This window comes from Sapajus apella, unplaced genomic scaffold (assembly GCF_009761245.1).
Source record: "Sapajus apella isolate SASKATOON/1434 unplaced genomic scaffold, GSC_monkey_1.0 scaffold89, whole genome shotgun sequence".
Taxonomy (NCBI): Eukaryota; Metazoa; Chordata; class Mammalia; order Primates; family Cebidae; genus Sapajus; species Sapajus apella.
This window is the reverse complement of record NW_022437029.1, coordinates 5,721,312-5,743,587: the sequence shown is the minus strand read 5'-3', so window position 1 is coordinate 5,743,587 and position 22,276 is coordinate 5,721,312. Positions and strand designations below refer to the sequence as shown.

Here is a 22,276-nt window from a genome sequence, read left to right as displayed (position 1 = left end):
GCAGCTTGGCAGCTAGCCAGGGACTGAAAATAAATCAGAGTTCCACACCCCTGCCCCAGCAAACCCTATTCCCAAAGGCTCTACCTTTCTGTCTAGCATAAAAGTTAACGTCGGATATGAATATAGAATATTAAATCAAATATCAAACGGGATATCAAACAATAAATGAGAAGGGATTGAGACAGAAAACAATGTCACCGACCTCCAGCAAGTTAGTCACCTAAGATTCTGCTTCCCGCTGTAAAACAGGGGTGATGACAGCACCCTCCTCAAAAGACTGTAGGGAGGATAAAAGAGCAGTCGCTGTAAAGGGCCTTATAAACTGTAAAGTTCTGGGCATGCCTGTTGGAAATAATGAGGATCTTCTCAGTGCCTACTTGCTTGTAGCTACATTCCCTGGCACCATCCTTTATCTGGAGGGCAACAAGTTACCCTCCCCAGTGCGGTTAAGACCTCAGCCCTCACCCGGTTAAGGAGACTGAGGTTCCAGAGCCCAACCTCTAAGAGGGACCCTCCTGAACCTGTAGAACGCAGCGGGATAGAAAATCTGAAAGCCATTCACACGGGGAGTCGCACACCTACCTAGAACCCACCTCCAGAACACTCAGCAAGTTCCTTCAAACGACCTGAACAACGTGAACTCCTGCTCCACACAGGAAACACACACACAGACCTCACCGCCATTCCCTTCTTACACAACACACGCTGACAGCCAAGTGCAACTTAGGGAGGACGCTCACGGCGCCCTGCGGAGCGGGGGCCTCGAAGGTGTCAAGGCCGCGGTCCGCCTCACCCCTACCTAGTCCCCCGATGCTCCATCTTCCTCCTACGTGGACTGGTGGCTGTCGGGGGTGAGGGGATCCCAGCCCCGGGCGGAACCCGGCTCAGACCGGAGGGGCGAGAGCCCTAGGAGCCGAGCTAGGAGTGCTCCGGGGCGCGGGCGCGCTACTGTCACATTCCTGCCGCTCCCTGGGGCGCGCGGGGCAGGCCGGCGCCCCCCAATGTCCGGCCCGGCCCGGCCCCGCTCTGGCTCCTCCGGGCCAGCGCCGCGCTCTCCGAGTCGGCTCCGGGCGCCGGGCACGAGCTGCGCCCGCCCTCGCGGCCGGGAACTGCGGGGCGCGGCTCCGACTCCAGCCCCGCCGCTGCGGGGGCGGGGAGCGGGCGGAGACTGCTCCGGGGGGCCAGCCCGCGGGCGGCGAGTGAGCTGGCCGGGTGCCCCCGACTCTCCACCTGGAGGAGCTGGCGCGGCTGGACAGCCCCCTCCAGACGCCACCCTGCCCGGGGCAGCCCGCTGGGGTCCCGCCGGTTCCAGAGCATTGGAGCACGTCGACGAGCACCCGAGTCGCCGCCCGGCTCCTCCAGGGTTGCGGCGGCCCCACTAGAATTAGTTGAGACAACTCACCTAGCCACCACAACTTGGCTCTACTGCCCCCCTGGAACTTGGCGGCGACCCGCGAATTGAATTAGCGACTGTAGGGCAGCAGATCCCGAAGCAAACGCTCGCCAGAGCGACCTCTGGAGCTTGGTGCCTGGCCCCGGGCTCCCTCCGACTGGCTCTGTGCACTAATTTCTTTGTATCTCCGTTGTTTCCTCTTCTGTGAAAAGGGATCGTAAAAGCACTCATCTCATGGAGTGGTTGAGAACATTAAAAAAATGAGCTAATACATATAAAATAGTGCCAGGCCCAGATCTGCTACTACTCACGCGTTAGCCGCTGGTTTCATTGTTATTGTTGTGCGCCCGGATGAAAAAACCAACTTAAGTGTCATGCTATAAAATATTGATACCAGACTTGAGGGCAGACAAGGTTTTTAAACTTTTAGACTTAAAACCCAAGTATTCTCATCAGCTCACTTTACCAATAAGAATTCACACCCAGGGAAATGGAAGAACAGCCAAGGTCATGCAGCGAACGCCCGGCAGGATCACAGCTTGGGCTCCGTGCAGCGAGGGGAAGGGAGGGCGCTAGGCTTTCCCCCTCCACGTTCCAAGTCTTCAGCAAGTGACTGACCCCTCCAGCTTGTTTGGAGGTCTTCATGGGACATCCTCCAAGAAGACTTTAATAAATGATGATAGCTTCCTTCCCTCCCGTACACACCACCCTTCCTGCATCCTTTCAGACTCAGCAGGCTCTTGTTCCCCTGACCCCACCCCTGGATATGCCCCTTTAGAAACTCAATAATTGAGGCAACCTGAGCCTCAGCTGCCCCCAGACAATTCCGGGCTGGAGGCAAGATGAAGGAATGAGCAGCAGAAGCTTAACTGCCCTAAAAACTGTCTTGCAACCTGGCATGACAATTTCTCATTTTTAAGCAATCTGATTCCAAAAGCTTTTATGGTTTCTTTTTCTCAGGGAAGCAGGCTTACAACAGAGGCCAGTGATATAGCATTATGAGAATTCATTAACAATCCCAGCTCTTAATAGTCCTTTATAACAGCAGAGGGTCTCACAGCCTTGACTCCACTTAGAATCACAGGGGGACATGGCACTCCTGTGTTCAGAGCAGTCATATCAGAGTCTCTGGGGCTGAGGCCCAAAAGGCAGTGATTTTAAAGCTCCCAGGTGACTCCAGTGTACAGCTGGGGTTGCAAGCAGTTGATCCTCTGAGCTCCCACACTGATGCCATTACTCCGAATCCTCCAGCTGAACGCTGCTTCAACCACGTGTCCAAACAGCCGTTCTGAAAGCTATAGCAGGTGGGCCTGGCTCGATGCTGTGGAACTGGCCCTGAAGTACTATGCTGGTGAACATAAACTTGTCTTGCTATTTACATAATAAAGGTTTTTAAGCATTTTACAAGTAGAAAGTGAAATTGATTTGTGTAACTATGTAAAATAAAATCTACAATTTTCTCTTTTTTAAGTGTTGTCCCCTTTCAGCCACTCCTACCCAGTGGCCTGCTAGACATGCAGTCCTCTGGACCCAGATGACTCAAACATCCGCCCAATGCAGAAATGGAATTGGAAGACCTCCTCTTTCTTACTTTACAACCACTGTTCTATCGGGGACCTTTAAGTCACCTCCTCCCTCACTCAGCCATCCTGACCACTTTCACTGACTCTCCTTCCCTTAATTTTTTTCCTCAGATAATGGGTGTGCCTGCCTGCCTCACTCCAACCCCTGGGTAGAAGGCTCCCATAAGATGGAAACTGTCATCCCTGAATCCCTATCTGCTCTGATCTCAGTACCACAAAAATGCTCTGAGCACATCAACATGCTTCAGAGTAAACATTATCGCTTACACCTATACTGTATACTAGTCACGCAATTCAACGGCTCACATCTTGGACAAAAACTTGCAAGAAACAGAAATAGCATCCTTAGTGTCTGGACACCTTCTGGAGCATCTCCCTCCCACCTCTGAGGGTTTTCAGTTTCTCCTCCACCTGTCTAGCTGATCAGATCCCAGGACCCTCTTTGGGAAGAGTCTCTGATAATGCACATGAAACAAAATCATATTGACTGACACAACATAATCCAATGCCTGAAAAATAAAACATCCCCTATGGCCCATGTGGCAGGACATTTTGAAAGATTGTCCATTACAAACATTAAGGCTAGGCCTGAAAGAAGTATTTTATGCTTTTTATCCTTGAACCTCCGAAGCCAAAGTATTGGAAAACTTAGATCACAAAGTTTATGTCATAAACCATGGAGTACAGAAAAATGTATGGTAATATCAAGCTATTTGTTCCCACTCAAAGGAACAGAGTTGACCAGCAGGTGAGAAGGGGAGAAGCAGAGGGAGGAGGCTGCTGTTTACTAGACCCTGAAAGGTCTCTGAGGGGTGATCGAGAGCTTCCACTCTTCAGCGCCACCTAACAAGAGAAATGCTGATACATTGGGCCATCCCTGCATTGCTATTTAAAAAAATACCTGAAACTGGGTAATTTATAAGAAAAGAGGTTTAATTCTCTCACGGTTCTGCAGGTTATACAGAAAACATGCCACTGGCATCTGCTGGGCTTCTGAGGAGGCCTCAGGAAACTTACAATCATGGCAGAAGGTAAAGGAGGTATATGCAAGTCACATGGCCAGAGCAGGAGGAAGCCAGAGAGAGGTGGGGGAGGTGCCACTCACTTTTAAATGACCAGCTGTCATGTGAACTCAGAGCAAAAGCTCACATATCACCAAGGGGATGGCCCAAGACATTCCCGAGGGATCTAGCCCCATGATCCAAACAACTGCCACCAGGCCCCACCTCCAACATTGGGGATTTTTTTTTTTTCTTTGAGATGGAGTCTCACTCTGTCACCAGGCTGGAGTGCAGTGGCATGATCTTGGCTCACTGCAACCTCCGCCTCCCAGGTTCAAGTGATTCTCCTGTCTCAGCTTCCCGAGTAGCTGGGATTACAGGCATGCACCACCACTCCCAGCTAATTTTTGTATTTTTAATAGAGATGGGGTTTTATCATGTTGGCCAGGATGGCCTTGATCTCTTGACCTCATGACCCACCCACCTCAGCCTCCCAAAGTTCTGGGATTACAGGCGTGAGCCACCACAACCAACCAGGGATTACATTTTAATAAGAGATATGGGAAACGACAAATATCCAAACTGCACCACCTGGCCTCCTCCTGAGTGAAGAGGTTGATGGAGAAGACTGGAAGAGAGGAATGCCACTTGGCTTCCCAGCATGTAGTTCTGGACACCACCAGGGTTATAGCAAAGCCCTGTGTTCAACATGGCCTGAGCCAAGAAGCAGGCCTGGCAGCAGACATGCCTGGGCCTCAAGGCAGGCTACCTTGAGAAAAGTCCATTGCATCCCAGTGCGTTCGGGTAAAGTAGCTGAATGTCCCCAGACACTCAAAGGGGACTGTGAAGGAGATAAGAGGACCAAGGAGCCCTTGGACTTGAGGCTGATGAGACAAGCACGGTCCTAGCTGAAGTTTCCAAGAACAGAAGATGACTTATGGACCAGAACCCCCCACCGCCAACCGGGACACCAGGACAACTGTTATTCAAGTCTGTCCACTTCAGCGCCCCACCACCCCCAAAGAACTCCATTGATCCTTCGGAAGAAAACAAATGCAGGGTTTGGAAAGAAAGAATTCTGAAGAGATTGTGTCACTACCCTCAAAAAGACTGAGTCTTGAAGCAGTAGGGACAAAACAACTTGAAATTAGTGAGATCTTTTTCTGCCATCAAGTGGAAATGGGAATTCATAAACCAAGTTGACTTCAACTGTAAAGAAATAAAGGAAATTACATTTTTGCACAGGGGGCCTCTGTGATTCTTAATTTGCTACACATATTTTTGTTATTTATGGCACTGCCGGTAATCTCTCACAGAACCATAATACAGACTGGAAACCACTGTCCTAGATGGACTTCCTTCTATAGCCTAGGTGTTTTTGCTCCTCTCATACATGTTTTATCTGCTGACTTTCAAGTAACCACTTTCTTATCTACATTTCACTTTACTTCTCACTACAACTTCTCAGTTTCAATCAACTCAACACTCTCCCTTTCCCTAGGCAATTGGTGGTAGGCTGCTAAGACCATCCTTCCATTCATATTCCTCTGATTTAATAAGACTTTTACCAAGCAGAAAGCCACATGTGAACGGGAAATAAGAGCTGGTGAGAAAGTGTGGCATACATCATAAGATGGTCACAGACAATAAACCATTTCTTAAGCTGCTTAATAAGAGAAGAAAGATAAGACATAAATGACAGACAGACCAGCCAACTGTTAGTTCTAATTGCAGCTTGAATCTTGCTCAATGAAGGCAAATGACTGAAAAAGACTTCTTGCACCTGGTTTTCCCCATGTTAACAGATACAGCACAGCAAGTTCCAGAGGCCAATAGACTTGGCAACATCCAAGTACTGTTGCATCTAACAGAACCAGATTGGTGGCCTTTGTCTCTCATGCCACTGGCTTCTGATTGCTTTAACACATAAAATTTGAAGCACCAGGAAATGAACTGTCTATGGCCACCCATGAGGCAGCCCTTCCCTGCTTCCTTCGCAGGGAAGTGCCTGTTCTAACCTCTGTTGATGAAGTGCCTTCTTCATCCAAGGAGTGCCTGTTCTAACCTCTGTGGTCTATCATATGCCAGACATGTAACAAGAATACAACCCTTTTTAAATTTATTCTTAAATTTAATACTCTTTCCCTTATAATTCTACACAGTCCCACCAATCTTTGGTTTCCTGCAATTTTTCTGTAATTGGTTTCTAAGTTTTGTCACTTTTCCTTTTCCACAAGCAACTTCCAGAATCTAGATTTTCATGTTGGAGCCTCTCAACCTTTTAATCTTTCTGAATATAACTGTCAATGTATTTTCTCTAGATGGCTTCCTTTTAATAAGATCAATGTAGTAAACTAAAGATAACTGCAAATTCTTTGCTCCTCACCTAATTCAGAGGTAAAGTCTAATGTCCCTCCCCTTGAATCTGGACTGCCTTTGTGACTTGCTCAAACAGTTTCAACCAACAGAATGTGGTGGAATTGACTTTCTGGGACTTCTGAGCTCAGTCACAAAAAGCCTTTCAAGTTCTTCATGGGCCTCTTAGACCAATCAGTCTTGGTGCCCAGAGCTGCCAGGTAAGGACCATGACTATTCCGAGACCACCATAGTGTTAGGAAGCTGGAGCCACATGTAGACCATGTACAAGTGCCCCAATCCGCAGCCATGGGAGTGCACCCTCTTGGATGTTAGGCCAGTCAACTCTAGTCAGTGGCTATCTGGCTACATCTGCATGACAGGCCCCAAATGAGAACCACCCAGCTGAGCCTCATCAACCCACAAAATCATGAGAGATAGTAGTACACTGTTGTTTTGAGTCATGGAGTTTCAGGGTAGATTGTAGCACAAAAATAGATTATCAAAACAATGACTATACTCAGGAATGTGTCATAGTTCTCCGTGGCTTATCCTGTACCATATAACTTCAGACTAGCATGCAAGGTATCTCAGAATTAAAGCAACACCTGTCCTCGCTTCTCCAGCATCACCTCTCAGCGATGTCCAATGACAAAGGGCTTCCTTAAGATTATTATTGTAACCAGCAAACAAATAAATCTCACCAGCAAACAAATAAAAACAGAGCTATGAGATGGTCAAATACGTTTAGTTTTGAATATACTACTTTGAGTAAAAGAAGTAGCTATAACTATATACTTTTAAGGAAATGCTGACTAGAATGATTTTGTTTCTAGTGATGTTATTCAATGATTTTCTAAGAACTAGTACAACCTATGAGAAATAAGTCTCCACTAACAAAGGTACTTAGAAGGGTGAAGAGCACGCCACTATCAGCAAAGGAAAAAGAAAAATCAGATGCAGGAGTGCCGTATTTGTGTAGTCATTTCCCTAATGCCCAAATATTACATTCACATTCAATTATTCCTCTTGTATTTCTTCAGAACAAACAACTTGGCAACAGCTCAGTAATAGGTGAATGGCTTTCCATCAAGAATTACTGTTACCCATGACTGCCCTGAGAGAGAAAGGAGCTGGGAAAGTTCTCTGCCTTGGGCCCAGGGGTTGGGAGAAGAGGCCATAGGACCACCAATTCCTTCTTTGCCTCTTGCACTCTCGTGAGTAAATCACTGTTTTACGAGCCTGGATGGCAGTGCTGATCTGTTCCTACTCTGGGAGAGTTAGGCCTGCTGCTGAGCTCAGCGTACCAGCTAGGCTATAAGCTTGTTTGTCCTCAGAGGCCAAAGCCACTGGATCTTGAGTCCTCCTGAGAGAGATAATAATAGAAGCCTATGATCTGAATTCCCCAGTAATGGCATAAAAGACTCAGGACCCAGAGCTGGACAAGATATTGGGCAGATGCCTCCTGAGTGTGACTTAGGCGTGGGCTTTCAGAAGGTGGCTACAGGATTCCGTCTTTTATTCCTCTACATCTGCACTATGCAATTCATGTAGCCTCTGGAAACATGTGGCTAAACTATTTTAAATTAAATTAAATTAAAAATGTAATCCCTCAGTTGCACTAGCCACATTTCAAGAGCTCAACACCCACACATTGCTAGAGCCTATCATATTAGACAGAACAGGTACAGGACATTCCTTCACTGCAAAATGTTCATTGGACATAGCTGCTTACGGTTTAGAAAATTCAGGGACTTGAAAACAAAAGTCCTTCTCTGGAAAGCCAGTCTTCATCCAAAATGGACAATCTGCTCATTTTAAATCCATACTCGAGCAAGAATCTTCTTCACACTCTTCCTCTTTCCTTTTGATCAACCAGGTGATCAATCATTCTGTCTTTCATTGAATCCTACCTGCTCTCACGTGTCCTCTGTATATTAGGTTCTCAGTTTAAATATTGTAATTGTTGTATTCATTAACATAATACTTTGTAACTACATAGATTCATGCCTATATTCTAATTTTTCTAGTAAAAATAAATGTAAGATCTTCAGAGATAGGAATGCATGTAGTTTGTAGGGGTGAGGAATCTCTTTATTCCCTGTCCCAAAACACTCGTATGCAACTCGATCAGTGCTCAGAATGTCAGAAGCAGTCAGCTAAAAAGGAGAATATAAAGTATTTTTTTATTGTAGGTATCACCCACAAAGTTCTGCTGCCCCCACAGTGATTTCCGGCAGAGGCAACACTGTGGTTCCCAGACATAGGGTCATAAAATCAGCAACAGAGTGTTTATTACCTTTTGATTTTAAAAAACCAGATTTTAAATAGCAGTACATTGGCCAATAAAATTGTAAAATCTTACCATGTTCTACATTTTTGTCATTCCTTTTTGTTTATTCTCTAAGAAAAAAAAAAATTGGTTATGGTCCTCTGCCCTGTTCCTTTGATGTGTTAACTGTGTGTTTGTAAACAACCTAACAAGATCCCAGCTAAATCTGGGCATGAAAATAATGACACAGGGAAACAGTCTCTAAATTAGAAGATGCCCATAAAAAGAGGTGTAGGTATGCACCCAGAACCTAGGTTTTCCTAAGAGCATGAAGAACAAGTCCCAGCATGTAAAAGTTTGAATGAAGAAGAGAGCCACAAGTTTACTAGGATAAGAGTTTTTTCCCTATGCCGTCTCAGAAGGAGAGACCCTCAGGAAGAACACGGTGATTGAGAAAGTATTGATTGCTTTTTCTGTTTTCTCTGCTATCCTCTTGGAAGCAGTGATGCAGGCTTTTTCTGAAGGACGCAGAAAAAGCCAGTAATTTGGAAAGACTCTGAAACACACTGCAGAGAGAGCAGCCTAAGCCAGAAAGGGTAGGGTGCAGAGAACACCAACAAGAATAGCGCCCGTACATTGTGGGCTCCGGGGTAGAATAGTCCCTGCCATCATCACCACTTCACACACAGATCTTGCATATCTTTAGCCAGCTGTATTCCTGTTTTTTATGTTACTGGATGCTATTGTGAAGGCTATTGCTTTTAAATTTCAATTCCTGAATGCTCATTACTAGTATATAAGTATACAATTGATTTTTATATATTGATCTTATGACCTACAAAACCCACTTATTAGTTCTAGTAGATTTTTAATAATAGATTCCATAGAGTTTCCTACGTAGACCACCATGTTGACTACAAATAGAAAGCTGTTCTTTTCTAATCTGGGTACCTTTTATTTCATCTTGACTTCTTCTTCTTTTTTTTTTTTTTTGTACGAGCTATATCCCTTAATACAATATTAAACAGAAGTGGGGAAAGTGGACATTATTGCCTTGTTCCTCATCCTAGAAGGATAGTTTTCATTAAGTATGATGTTAGCTGTAGATCTTTCTTACATATCCCTTATTGGGTTGAAGAAATTTCTTTCTATGTCTAATTTGCTGAGAGTTTTCACTAGGAATAGCTGTTGGATTTTGTCAAGTGCTTTTTCTGCATCTTTTGAGACAAATTATATGATTGCTTTTCTTTTTTTAGTTTCATAAATATGGTGAATTACATTTATGGATTTTTCTAATGCTAAGCCAACCTTACATTCCTGAGATAATACCTGCTTGGTCATGATGTATTAGCTTTTTTTTATAAACTGTCGGATTTGATTTACTAGTATTTTGTTTAGAGTTTCATATCTATGCTCAAGAGGAATACTGGTCTGTACTTTTCTTGTAATGTCCTGTTTGGTTTTGATATCTGGGTAATATTAGTCTCACAGAGTTGGGAAGAACTCATGAGTTGAGAAGCATTTACTCCTCTTCAATTTTCTGGAAGAGTTTGAGTAGAATTAATATTATGTATTTCCTTAAATGTTTGGTTGAATTAACAAGGAGAGTTATTTAGGCCTGGAATTTACCATGTGGGAAGATTTTTAACTACAAATTCAATTTCTTTAATAGATAGAGGGCTATTCAAGTCATCTGTTTCTTTTTGAATGAAGCTGGTAGCTTGAGTCCTTCAAAGAATTTATCTACTTCATCTAAATGTATATGTTTTATGCCTAAGTTTTTTCCAAGTATTCCCTTATTATTCTTTTAGTATTTGTGGTGTAGCGTAGTGATTTCACCTAGTTCCTACCCTTGATTGTTCTGTCTTCTCTTTTTAATCCACAATCAGTGCAGATAAAGGTTTATCAATTTTATTAATCTTCTCAAAGATGTCATTAAATGACATCAAAGTTTTTCTGTCATTGATGTTCTCGATTGTATTTCTGTTTTCTATTTAGTTGCTTTCTGCTTTGATCTTGATTGTGTCTTATCTTTTGCTTATTTGGTGTGTAATTCATTCCTTTTTCTAGTTACTTAAGGTGGAGGCTATGGTCACAAAATTGACAATTTTCTTCTTTTTTAAGTAGGCACTTAGTGCTAAAAATGTCTCCATAAATGATATTGTAACATCCTACATATAAGAACCCTACAATAGTATGGTTCCATTTTCCCTTGCCTGACCTTCATGGTATTTTTGTCATTAATTTTACTTTTACATAGCCAATAAACCTCATACTGCATCATTATTACTTCTGTTTAAATAATTTTCATTTAATGAAATTTAAATAATAATTTGGCATTTCTAGGCTCTATCCTTTGGATACACCTAGATCTCCATCTAGTATCCTTTTTCTTCTGTCTGAAGTATTTCCCTCTGACATTTTTGCAGTGCAGATCTGTTGGTGATGAATTCAGCTTTTATGTATCTGAAATGGTTTTATTGTGTTTTTGGTTTTGAAGGATGTTTTCGGTATATAGAACTCTTGGTTCGTGGTTTTTTTCTTTAGTATATTAGAGATCATTCTCCAAAGTCTTTCAGCTTGCATTGTTTCTGTGAGGAATCTGCTATCATCTGTGTCACTGCTATTTCTCAGTAGGTGTATTTTTTACCTAAGGCTGCTGTTAAGATTTTTTCATTTATTGCTGATATTAAGCAATTTAATTATGATGAAACAATGTGCTTGTCCTCATGTTTCTTAAGGTTCACTGAATTGCTTGGATATGTGGGTTTGTAATTTTCAATTCAGCTTGGAAAAGCCTTGGCCATTATTTCTTCAAATATTTTTTCTGTCGTTCCCCTTTTCCCTTGAGCCACTTCAATTACATGTGTATTTGGTGACTTGAAATTTTCCCACTGTTTTGTGAGACTCTGTTCTTTGCTTGTTTGTTTTTCCTCCTCTCTGTTTTATTTTGATTAATTTCTATTGTTATGTCTTTAGATTTACTAATTTATTCTTCTGCAATATCTAATCTGCCATGAATCTCATCCAGCCACTTTTTACCTCAGAAATTGTAGTTGTTATCTCTAGAAGTTAGATGTAGGCATTTTTACATCCTTATTTCTCTACTTACCTCTTTGTGTGTATGGAATACAGTTATAACAACTGTTCCTATGTCTTTGTCTCCTAATTCTAACATCTCTATTAGTTCTTGGTTGGTTTTGACTCATTTTCCTCTTTATTATTATCATTCTTATTTTCATACCTGGCAATTTTTTGGTTGGATGCCAAACATTGTGGATTTTAACTTGTTAGATGCTGAATATTTTTGTGTCCTGGGTTGCATTTGAGTTATTGAGAACAGTCTGATTCTTTTGGATCTTGCTTGTAAGACTCAGTAGACAGGATCACAGCACCATTCACTCTAGGACTCATGTTATCCCACTTCTGAAGCTTGACCCTTCTGAGTTCTCCAACAAATGCCTATGAATTATAAGACTTTCCAGTCTGGCTGGTGAGAATAGGAATTATTCCTAGTCTTGTCCACTATTTTCTCTAATCTTTTAGGGTGGTGTTTTTTCTGACTTTGGGTAGTCTTCTCACATGCAGCGGTGTGCCAAATTCTTGAGTGGGACCCTCTGAACTGAAGAGCTTTGAAGTTCTTCCTCTCTGTAGCTGTCTCCTTTCCTGTGAACTGTAGCTTCCTTGATCTCCCTTGGCTCTCAGCTCTGTTTCATCAAGTCAGGAAGTCCACTGGCATCTGCCTGGATCACCCTTCCCTGTGCCATGGCCTGGAAACTCTCACATCAGTAAGTAGAAGTCATAGGGCTTTGTTTTCTGCCTCTCATGAATTACTGTCCTTCCTTAACTGATGACCAGTATCTTAAAAAACCCTAGTTTTGTATATTTTGTCCAGTAATTTAGTTGTTTCTTATTAGAAAGTAAATCTAGGGCCTATTACTCAATTCCAGCTGGCATCAGAAATCTACTGACATAGTTTCTGAAGTTTATCAATGAGGATGCCTGAGGTTCTTTACACATGCTCCCCCAAATTTATTTTTTAAAGTTTGGTTGAAAAAGTTTTGAAATCTTTATAAAACATAACAAAGAATAAAACATAACAAAGAATTAATACATGTTTGTCAAGACCAAGACTTTGGAGGAAGGAAGTAAACTGTGAACAATGTCAGATAAAGCACAGCCTGGCAGCTGCCATGCCCTAGAGGCAGACAGAGAAGTTAAGAGGCACCAGCCTGGATGGAAAACCTACCAAGGTTGCGCCACCGAGAGCGAAAAGGAAAGAACAGCTGTGAAGGAAAGAAGAAAGGTGAGAGGGAGGGAGACATCTAAAGGTCAAACCTCCTGTCTCCAGGGTTGCCAAACCCAAGAATTTTGAAAGGAGAATCATTAGCAATTGTGACTGGTTGAACACAGGCATTAGGAGGAAGTTGAGAGGGAATACTGAGAATGTTCAAAAACATTATTACAAAGAAAAAGTTATGTTATGTTATCGGTTCTCAAAGGTTCCTGAGATCCTTTCGGAGTCCTCAGGGTTAAAACTACTTTCATAATAATTCAAACATGGTATGTGTCTTTTTCATACACATGTAGAGGGGACTTTTCCAGAGACGACATGATGCACAACAACTCCAAGATTGAATGCAGAAGCAGATATGAGAATTTACCTGTATTCTGTTGAGCTGAGCATTAAAGAGATTTCCAGAACAACGTAAACAAAGTTTAAAAAGTCATTCTTTTTGATACTTTTGATTTTTTTAAAAAAATTGTTTTTATAAAAGAGGTGCTATTTATGTTACCAGGCAATGAGTTTATCAGCATTTTTAAATAATTGTTAAAAATTATTTTTTTTTATTTCTCTGTTTTAATATCTATGTGGTTAATATCAATCAAGTTAACCATGTAGACACAAGCTCTTTAAAGTTCTGGACAGACTTTAAGGGTTCGAAGTGGTCTTTCGACCAAAAGTTCAAGAACATGGCTTTACATAAAGCTTCTGCAGCCCTCCGAGACCACTGTGTAGCTCACGAAAGTGTCTACCTAGGAGCAAGGAGAAAGGGCAAAGAGGTCAGAAGAGAGGAGCACCCTCGTCAACAGCTGCTTCACCCCGACCCTGATTTCAAAGTGATGCTTCACAGCACAGAGGCCCCTGTCTGCTTCCCCATAAGGACCTGTGTCCTAAGTCATTGCTGATATTTGAACTGCTCCTTTAGAGGGCACAAATCCTGCCCTGAATTTCCCAAAATCACCAATTCCCTTTCCAATTTACTGCACCACAGCTTTCTTAACTGTTCATCTGACCTATGCATAATAATTGGCCCTTATGTAGGAAAGAAATATCTAGATTTCAGGCACCTATCGGGTTACTGACCATGATTCAGACACTTTAATAGGACAAATCACATTTAATACTCATAACCATGAATGGTATTACTACTTTGGGGGGGAGTTTTTGTTTTTTGTTGTTGGTGGTGGTTTTGGGGAGTTTTCATTGTTAGATTCGTTTGTTTGTTTGTTTTTGAGACAAGGTATCACTCTGTCACCCAGGCTGAAGTGCAGTGGCACCATCTTGGCTCACTGCAGTCTCCACCTCCTGGGCTCAAGTGATCCTCCTATCTCAGCCTCCCAAGTAGCTGAGACTACAGGCCTGGACCACCACAACCAGCTTATTCATTGTTTACTTTTTAATTTTTGTAGAGACAGGGTCTTGCTATGTCACCCAAACTGGTCTCAAACTCCCAGCCTCAAGTGATCTTCCTGTATCAGCCTCCCAAAACTCTGGGATTACAGGAGTGAGCCACTACGCCCGGTTACTGCTCTTATTTTGTAGACAGCAACAGACATCCTAGAGAAGTTAAGGAACTTACCCAAGATTACCCAATGAGTAAAATAACTGAACTGGGATCCAACACACTCTCCAAAGTTGATGGTCGTCCGCCTTCACATTGTAGCCTTTTACTGTTCTACCATTGACCACTTTCACTTTGTAAAGTTAAAAAGCACCCTAAAACATATCAGAGTTTGAGAGTTGCAATCCAGAACCAGAGGAACTGTAGAATGATGGTTACTAGCATAGGCAACGGAGTCCAACTGCCCCAAATGTATCCCAGCTCTCCTATGTACTATCTGTGTAGCACTAAGCAAGTCATTTAACTTCTCTTATGCCACAATTTCCTTGATGGCAAAATTATGTTATCAATGGTCCCCATTTATTGGGTTGTTGGGAGAACAGAATAAGTTAATAAATAAAAAAATATTTAAATATTGTCCAGCACATTGTCAATGGTGGAGATGATCATTACCTGTCAAACATTCATTATATTTGGGTAGTTATGTACTCAGCCTTCTGAACTTATAAAATGGGCATCATATACCTATGCAGTTATACCAGAGAGATATTGAGAAAATTACATACAATTAATGTATCTGACAGTGTTTCTGCTATGCAAATAAGCAAATATCACTGGAGCTTCATTGGGCATAAACTCACAGTGTGATGTCATTTTGGAATAGGGAGTTTTCGGTAAAGAGTAGGCCAGTATTTCTGGCTAACAGAGTATCTACGAGTCACTGAAGCTGATAAATTCCTCATTCCAAAAACACCAACCAAAACCACATTTAAAAAGCAGAGTATTTCAACACAAACACTCAAGTGTAAGGTTACGAAGTGTGAAATGCATAAATAACTTGATCTTTGTGTGATAGGACAGAAAACTCAGTCAATAAGTGAAGAACTATTGAGAACTGAAATATAAACACTCAAAGATAATAAAGAAAGGAAACAAAAGGTTGCCTTGCAATGAGAAGTTTCACAACATTCTTTATGTAAACTCAGAAATTAAATTATTGCCATGTCAAAGTGGTTTTGTTTCTCTTCATTTTTCATTGTTAAAAAGTTTTATCCAAGCCTGAATCATTTCCTGTCTTGATAATTGCAATATGGCTTTCTCATTCCTCCTACACAACTAACATCCAAATCGCTATTGCCAAAGAGATTTTCCTCTCTTATTGCTAAATAGGTACCCCAGATCATTGGATGTTGCATGGACACACACACACACACACACACACACACACACACACATCTCTATCTTACCTGAACTCCCTACTGGAGCTTCCTAGCATGTGTCACCATCTGACTTACTGTATATATTACTTCTTGATCTTGTTAATGAACTGTCTATCCCCACTAGAATGTAAGCTTCATGAGGGTAGGTTTTAGTCTGTTTTATGCACTGTTGTATTATCATTGTCTTGAATGAAGCCTGATATATGGTAGATGCATTTTATATGTTTACTGAATGAATAAATGTGTCATTTAACTCTGCCCATTAAAGGTTCTTGCACTTGATTTCTGTATTTTTCAATCTCTTTCACTTAATAATATTTTATCTTCTCTCCCTCAACCCTTTTCCACAACCAGTTACAGTTGTCTCTGCCATCTTTGTTTCCTCTCACCATGCACTGGCCATGAATGTGCAGACATTAATTTTAGGACAACTTGTCCTGGTTCTTCTGAAGCTAAGTAGGGAGCTGATTCACCCAATGGGATTTCAAAGGATTGAGACCCAGGGCAAAGTGTTCCTTACTTTTGACAAAACAGGGGACCTGAACATGACACTGAGCAAAGCAGGGAAGGGAGAAGGCTGAAATCTGGATCACCAGTCAGCCATCTCCAGGACTGCCACACCCAAGGGCTCACAAGAGGGCTTTGCACACGAGCTTAGAACAGCCTTCTAGGCTGACAAGTCAGCCTCTGCCTTAAAAGGGCTGAGAAGAGAACTGAACCTACTAACATTCTTTACTGAAATCTAGCTCCTTCAAACACAGGCTGGACAGCCACTGGCCCAAGATATGTCAGAGGGATCTGGTGAGTTAGAGAGAGGGAGAGCTTGAATCAGTGGTTCCCATCCTTAGCTGGGCAGCCGCTTGGACATTCTAGAGCCCTACCTGAGCAGAATTTCTACAGACACTGCCTGGTAATGAGCTATACCCAAAGGGAGTTTTAAATACAGGTGGGAGTATTTTTGGTTGTCTATGCTTGGGAGCGTATGCATTTACCAGGCATAATTTGGGGCTACTAGACATTTTGCAATACCTAGGACAGCACAGCAAAACCAATTGTCCTCTATCCTAAAAAAACTTTTCAAACATCTCACCAGACTTCAATATAGGTAAAATCTGAGTCTGGAGCCTTGCCCTGTTTGTCATCTGTTTGTCATATAAACACAAAACATTTTTTGCACAGTTTTAATATGTATTGAATTTTCCAGAAATGCACTTACCATGTCAATCGAGAACAAGTTGAACTTGATTTTCTTCTGAAGGTTTATAAAACATCTTTCACTATAGGGGGAAAAATCACATTCCCAACAGCAATGCCACTTACACTGTTTGGCTCTCGGGCGAAGCACAGGCTGTTTCAGTCTGCATTTGCAGCTGCTGCATCACAGACTTCTCCGTGTATAGCTCAAGCATCTGATGGCTTCTTTCTGTCTTGTAACTCAGTCATGTCTACACCTGTATGTATAAAACTGAATATGGAGTAGCTTTTATACCTTCTTTATATTATAGCTAAGGTAATATATGTAAAGTTTTAATATCATCCGTCAGCAGGTTATGTGGTCAATGAATTTCATTTAGGGGGTATTATAAAATAGTTATTAAGAAAAAGAGCATTATAAGTCTGTTGAAGTTAAGAACCACTGATCTAAACCTTCTAATCGGTGCCTCAAAACAAGCTAATGATTGGAGTTGAAGACACAATTGTGTTTGATTTTCCTGATTGTCTACTTGTTCACTCTTGAGTGTATTCTACTCCCCTCATCCACAGTTCGTGATCTACTCAGCAATAAGTCTTTTCGGGAAAATCATTTCAAATTCCACGTCTTACTGTATCCCAGGCATCACAAAAGAGTTTTGTTCATGGATGGGCCCCTGGGAAATTGTGTATTACAGACCTTCTTAGCATTCCTCAGTTTTCCTTTAGAAGCACAGAAAACTAGAGCTTTCTCGTTCAACCTTGTTTTTATTAATGTGAGCCCTGCTTTGAACTCTTACACCCAAGACCACCAGGAGGGCTACACCCAACCATGTCTGCTGACACCCCAGCAGTAAGTGCCTCAATGGGGCTGGAAGGGCCTCACAGGGCCCAACATCCTGTGTTTCTTTCTCCCTTTTAGACACCCCACTTTTTTATTATTTCTTGCCTAGGTGACACTCTGTCTATCCTGACTGCTACATGCGACTTCATTCTGAACATACCTTCATGACCGTCCTCAACCCATGCCAGAACTTTTCCCTCACTTCCTCAGGAAGCTCTCAGTCCAAGAAACAATAATAAGGTTATCAAGAGTTATGACCAAGAAGAAAAGTAGACATTGTTTGTGCCAGTCTAAATCCAAGCTAAGAATTATTTTTGATGCAAAGATGATTAAGGGAGTTGGAAGAATATGTTCTCTCCTATGGATTTCCTAGCAAGACACTCCACAGAGTAAAGGCAGCATGAGCTAAACAATCAATGGGTTCTAGATAGTTGTGTGGCAGCCAAGGAAGAGCCTCCAAGAGAGCCTCCTGGCCATCAGCCTGGCAAGCACAAGGGTGGTGATATGGTTTGGCTGTGTGTCCCCACCCAAATCTCATCTTGGCTTATAATCCCCATGTGTCAAGGGAGAAACCTAATGGGAAGTGACTGGATTATGGGGGTGATTTCCCCCATGCTGTTCTCATGATAGTGGGTGAGTCTCAGGAGATCTGAACTTTTTCTTTTCCTTTTCTTTTGAGATGGAGTCTTGCTTTGTTACCCAGGCTGGAGTGCAATGGCATGATCTTGGCTCACTACAACCTCTGCCTCCCAAATTCAAGCAATTCTCCCACCTCAGCTTTCCGAGTAGCTGAGATTACAGGTGCTGGCCACCATGCCCAGCTAATTTTTGTATTTAGTAGAGATGGGGTTTCGCTATGTTGGCCAGGCTGGTCTCAAACTCTTCACCTCAAGTGAGCTGCCTGCCTCAGCCTCTCAAAGTGCTAGGATTACAGGCATGAGCCACCGCTCCCGGCCAGATCTGATGGTTTTAAAAGCAGCAGTTATTCCTGTGCTCTCACCTCACTTCTCCCACCTGCTGCCTTGTAAGATGCACTAGCTTCCTTCTTCACATGATTTTAAGTTTCTTGAGGCCTCCCAGCTGTGCAGAACTGAGTCAATTATACATTTTTTCCTTATTAATTACCCAGGCTCGGGTATTTCTTTTTTTTATTTTTATTTTTTTGAGACGGAGTCTCACTTTATCACAGAGGCTGGAGCGCAGCGGCACAATGTCAGCTTTCTGCAACCTCCACCTACTGGGTTCAAGTAACTATCTTGCCTCAGCTTCCCAAGTAGCTGAGATTACAGGCGCACACCACCACACCTGGCTAATTTTTGTATTTTTAGTAGACATGGAGTTTCACCATGTTGCCCAGGCTAGTCTGTAACTCCTAACCTCAGTTGATCTGCCCGCCTCAGACTCTCAAAGTGCTGGGACCACAGGTGTGAGCCACCACACCCAGTCTTGGGTATTTCTTTACAGCAGTGTAAAAACAGACTAATACGCTGCCAGGTCCCACACTACCCTTGTCTAACCTTTCCCTGCCTCAAGAATAGTTGGGGTAGTATGTGAGTACTTTACTTAGATAATCTCAGTAGATAAACCACTTTTTCTTTTCCTCTTCCCCTTTCCATCCCTTTGTCCTCTCTCCTTCGCCCTCTAGCTCACCATCTCTTTCATAACCTCTGCCAAGTCTCATTCCTTGCTATCAACCAAGAAAGACCTGTATGAGGCACTGTAGACATATTTCTATATGTTTTTACAATTGCATTCATGTTACATTATTTTATTTATTTATTTATTGAGACAGAGTCTCGCTCTGTTGCCTAGGCTGGAGTGCAGTGGTACAATCTCAGCTCACTGCAACCTCCACCTCTAGGGCTCAAGTGATTCTCCTGCCTCAGCCTCCCTAGTAGCTGGGATTACAGGCATGTGCCACCACGCCCAGCTAACATTTTTGTATTTTTAGTAGAGACGGCGTTTCACCATGTTGGCCAGGCTGCTCTGGAACTCCTGACCTCAGGTGACCTACCTGTCTCAGCCTCCCAAAATGCTGGTATTACAAGCATGAGCTACTGCACCCAGACTATGTATATACAAAGTATTATTTTGATATAATTTAGAACGATTTCCTCTAGTCTTTTAATTTACCATTAATATTTATGGGAAATTTTGCTTTGATTTACTCAAATTTGTTTTAAGCATGGAGCTCTGGGTATACCTCATTCCATAAAAAGCTAAATGTATTTATTTTTAAAATCTCAGCTTGCTTCTCAAAGTGAGTTTCATGACACTTTTCCCATAAGATACAAACACAATTCCACAGATAATAAGGATAGAATGGTATTATTACATGTGCAGTAAAATGTATTTGATTGATAAAACTTTGGCATTATATTATATCATCCTTTGAATCAGCAAACATTGCATTGGAATGCAGAATCACAGTGAATATAGATGTCTTTGGGTTGATGTTTACTCAGTTGATATCTGCTCAGCATACCTATATTTCTTAGTAAAGTAATCCAATTTCCCTGATCCCTTACTTCAGTCTACAGGCATGGGCCTAAAAGACGCCTTGGTCGTGGCTGATGGGGCCAAGAGTATTTGCTAGACCCAAAGCTACAGAATTCACATGCTCTCCCCAAGAATTCTACACTGAAATTGAAATACATGCAGTTAATGCCTATGCGCTATAGATGGAGTCAAAACAGAGAAAATACTGTTTAGCTTTGAACACCGCTTTGGCGATGCAGAGTGTCTGTGTTTTCTGAAAGCGAAGAAAGTTGGTTTTCAGAGAGAGAGAAAAGAAAGGAATGGAGACAAGGAGTTAAGAACGATTCCTTCAGACCCTGGCAGAAAACCTCCTGGGCTGGTCCAAGTTCTTCCAGAAACATGGCTATGTCCTTGCTCTTGGACTTTGCAAGGCCCTTCTGAATATTAACTATAATTTTTTGCTTGAACAAACCTGGCCCATACCTGATCCTGGCACTTAAAATCACCAACTCATAACTGCATGCCCCTCACGCATGCCCATTAGTAAACTGATTCCATTCTATTGCCAGGTTCAGCACTTCTCCGTTTCATGTCCACTCATTCATTATTGTCTGTGCACACGTGTGCATAGGAGAGAGGGAGAGAGAGAGAACTGATACAGAAAACTCTGATTTCAGTATAAAAGTTTTAGGCCCGGATTTCAGCAGGCCTGACTCAAAAACAAAGGCTCTCCATGTCTCACACTCATAATCTTCTCATGAGACAGATGTGTGGAATGGAATTCTGTCTTATTCGTGGAAAATTACATCCATAACTGCCAAAGGGCCCAGCTCTTCTTATTTACTGACCAGCATGTTTTCTTCTTCCAGGAGGGCCAGGCCTCTGTGAGATGGACACACTTTTTCTTTGGCCTTATTTCAAAGTACAGCATGGAAACCAGTCCATGACCTTAAGTTGGTCCACTCACACGTGTATTGATTCAAAGAGTGAAAGGTAATGGCAATTCTATTTTTGAAAGTATGAAACAAACGTATATCCTTTTCTTGATTCTGGTTGCCCACCAGCTTCACATCTTTAAAGGAGAGGCATCTATTACCTTCAGGTGAGGAAGATGAAGGCTAGAACAAAAAAAGGGGTTACATAGCTTTAAACTCCAGCATAGAGTTTAAGTTCATTGCAAGACAATAGCCTCAGTGAAAATATTGTTAGTTGCAGTATGTACAATAAGAAAAAAAATGCTTCCAAGTAACTAGGACCTATTCATTGCAAGATGCATCCTAATTTCAACGATGTTAAAATGTGGTTTTTTAAAATGTGCTCGGTTTTGTTGAGAGACAAAAAATGATATTTTTTGAATTCTCCAAATTGGGCTTGACATCTCAAGAGTCGTGGAGAAAGACTGGACCCAGAAACCCTAGAGTAAGCCAGGCTGGACTTGAACAGTGGGCACCTTCTGACCACACAGCCAGGGAGGCCCTCCCTGTAGAGCTAGAGGGAAGATCTGCAGAAGAAGAAAAAAGGAAGGCAAGAGCTCATCTCTGATGGTCAACTCTGGAAGAAGGAGTAGAAACTGAGTCACCGGGCTGGCAGAGGAGCAGCCTGGAAACAGAAGAGGCAGTCCCTTTCCAGAAGGCAGTGCTCAGTGACACGCGGCTCCACAACTGCGGGTCTGCCTCCAGCAATGCGGAGGAAGCTGACAAGAATTCCTAGGCACCAAGGAGGGCGATAGAAGTTGCTAGAGAAACCAGAGGACCAGAAGAGGCCTGGAGAGAAACCAGGAGTTTAGGGGGTCACATCTGTGGGCAACAGCAAAGTCCATGGTGGTCAGCACTGGGTGGCTGGATGTCCCAGACCCTTGGGGCAATGACATATAGTGCACGGGCTGCAGCAAGGACCCAAGGGCAGGGCGTGGCCATTGACCAAGCAGGATGAGCCATCTCCCTGGGACCAGCTCCATGAAGCCAGCCTAAGAGGCAAACTCTGTAGATTAATGCGAGGGCCTGACAAGAGCAAGAGGAAGAGCCCCCGAGAAGCTGCCTGCCAAGAGCACTGAGATTCAGAGTGAACTGTGACACACGTCATAATACCTACGT

The 22,276-nt window shown here is 42.6% G+C and overlaps 1 protein-coding gene across 6 annotated transcripts in view; it reads right to left on the bottom strand.

Moving 5' to 3' along the window:
- The window catches only part of IL1R1 (interleukin 1 receptor type 1), a 143,527-nt gene that overhangs the window by 35,565 nt on the left and 85,686 nt on the right, over positions 1-22,276 (bottom strand). Inside the window, exon 2 of one of the 6 annotated variants that reach the window (XM_032255538.1) lies at positions 16,991-17,135. The exons of 3 other annotated variants lie outside the window; for them this stretch is intronic. The gene's annotated coding sequence lies outside the window, so the exon portion shown is untranslated. Of the gene's footprint in view, positions 1-799; positions 1,055-1,402; positions 1,596-16,990; positions 17,136-22,276 lie in introns of those variants that run through there. 2 more of the 6 variants (XM_032255537.1, XM_032255535.1) reach the window with 2 other exon arrangements.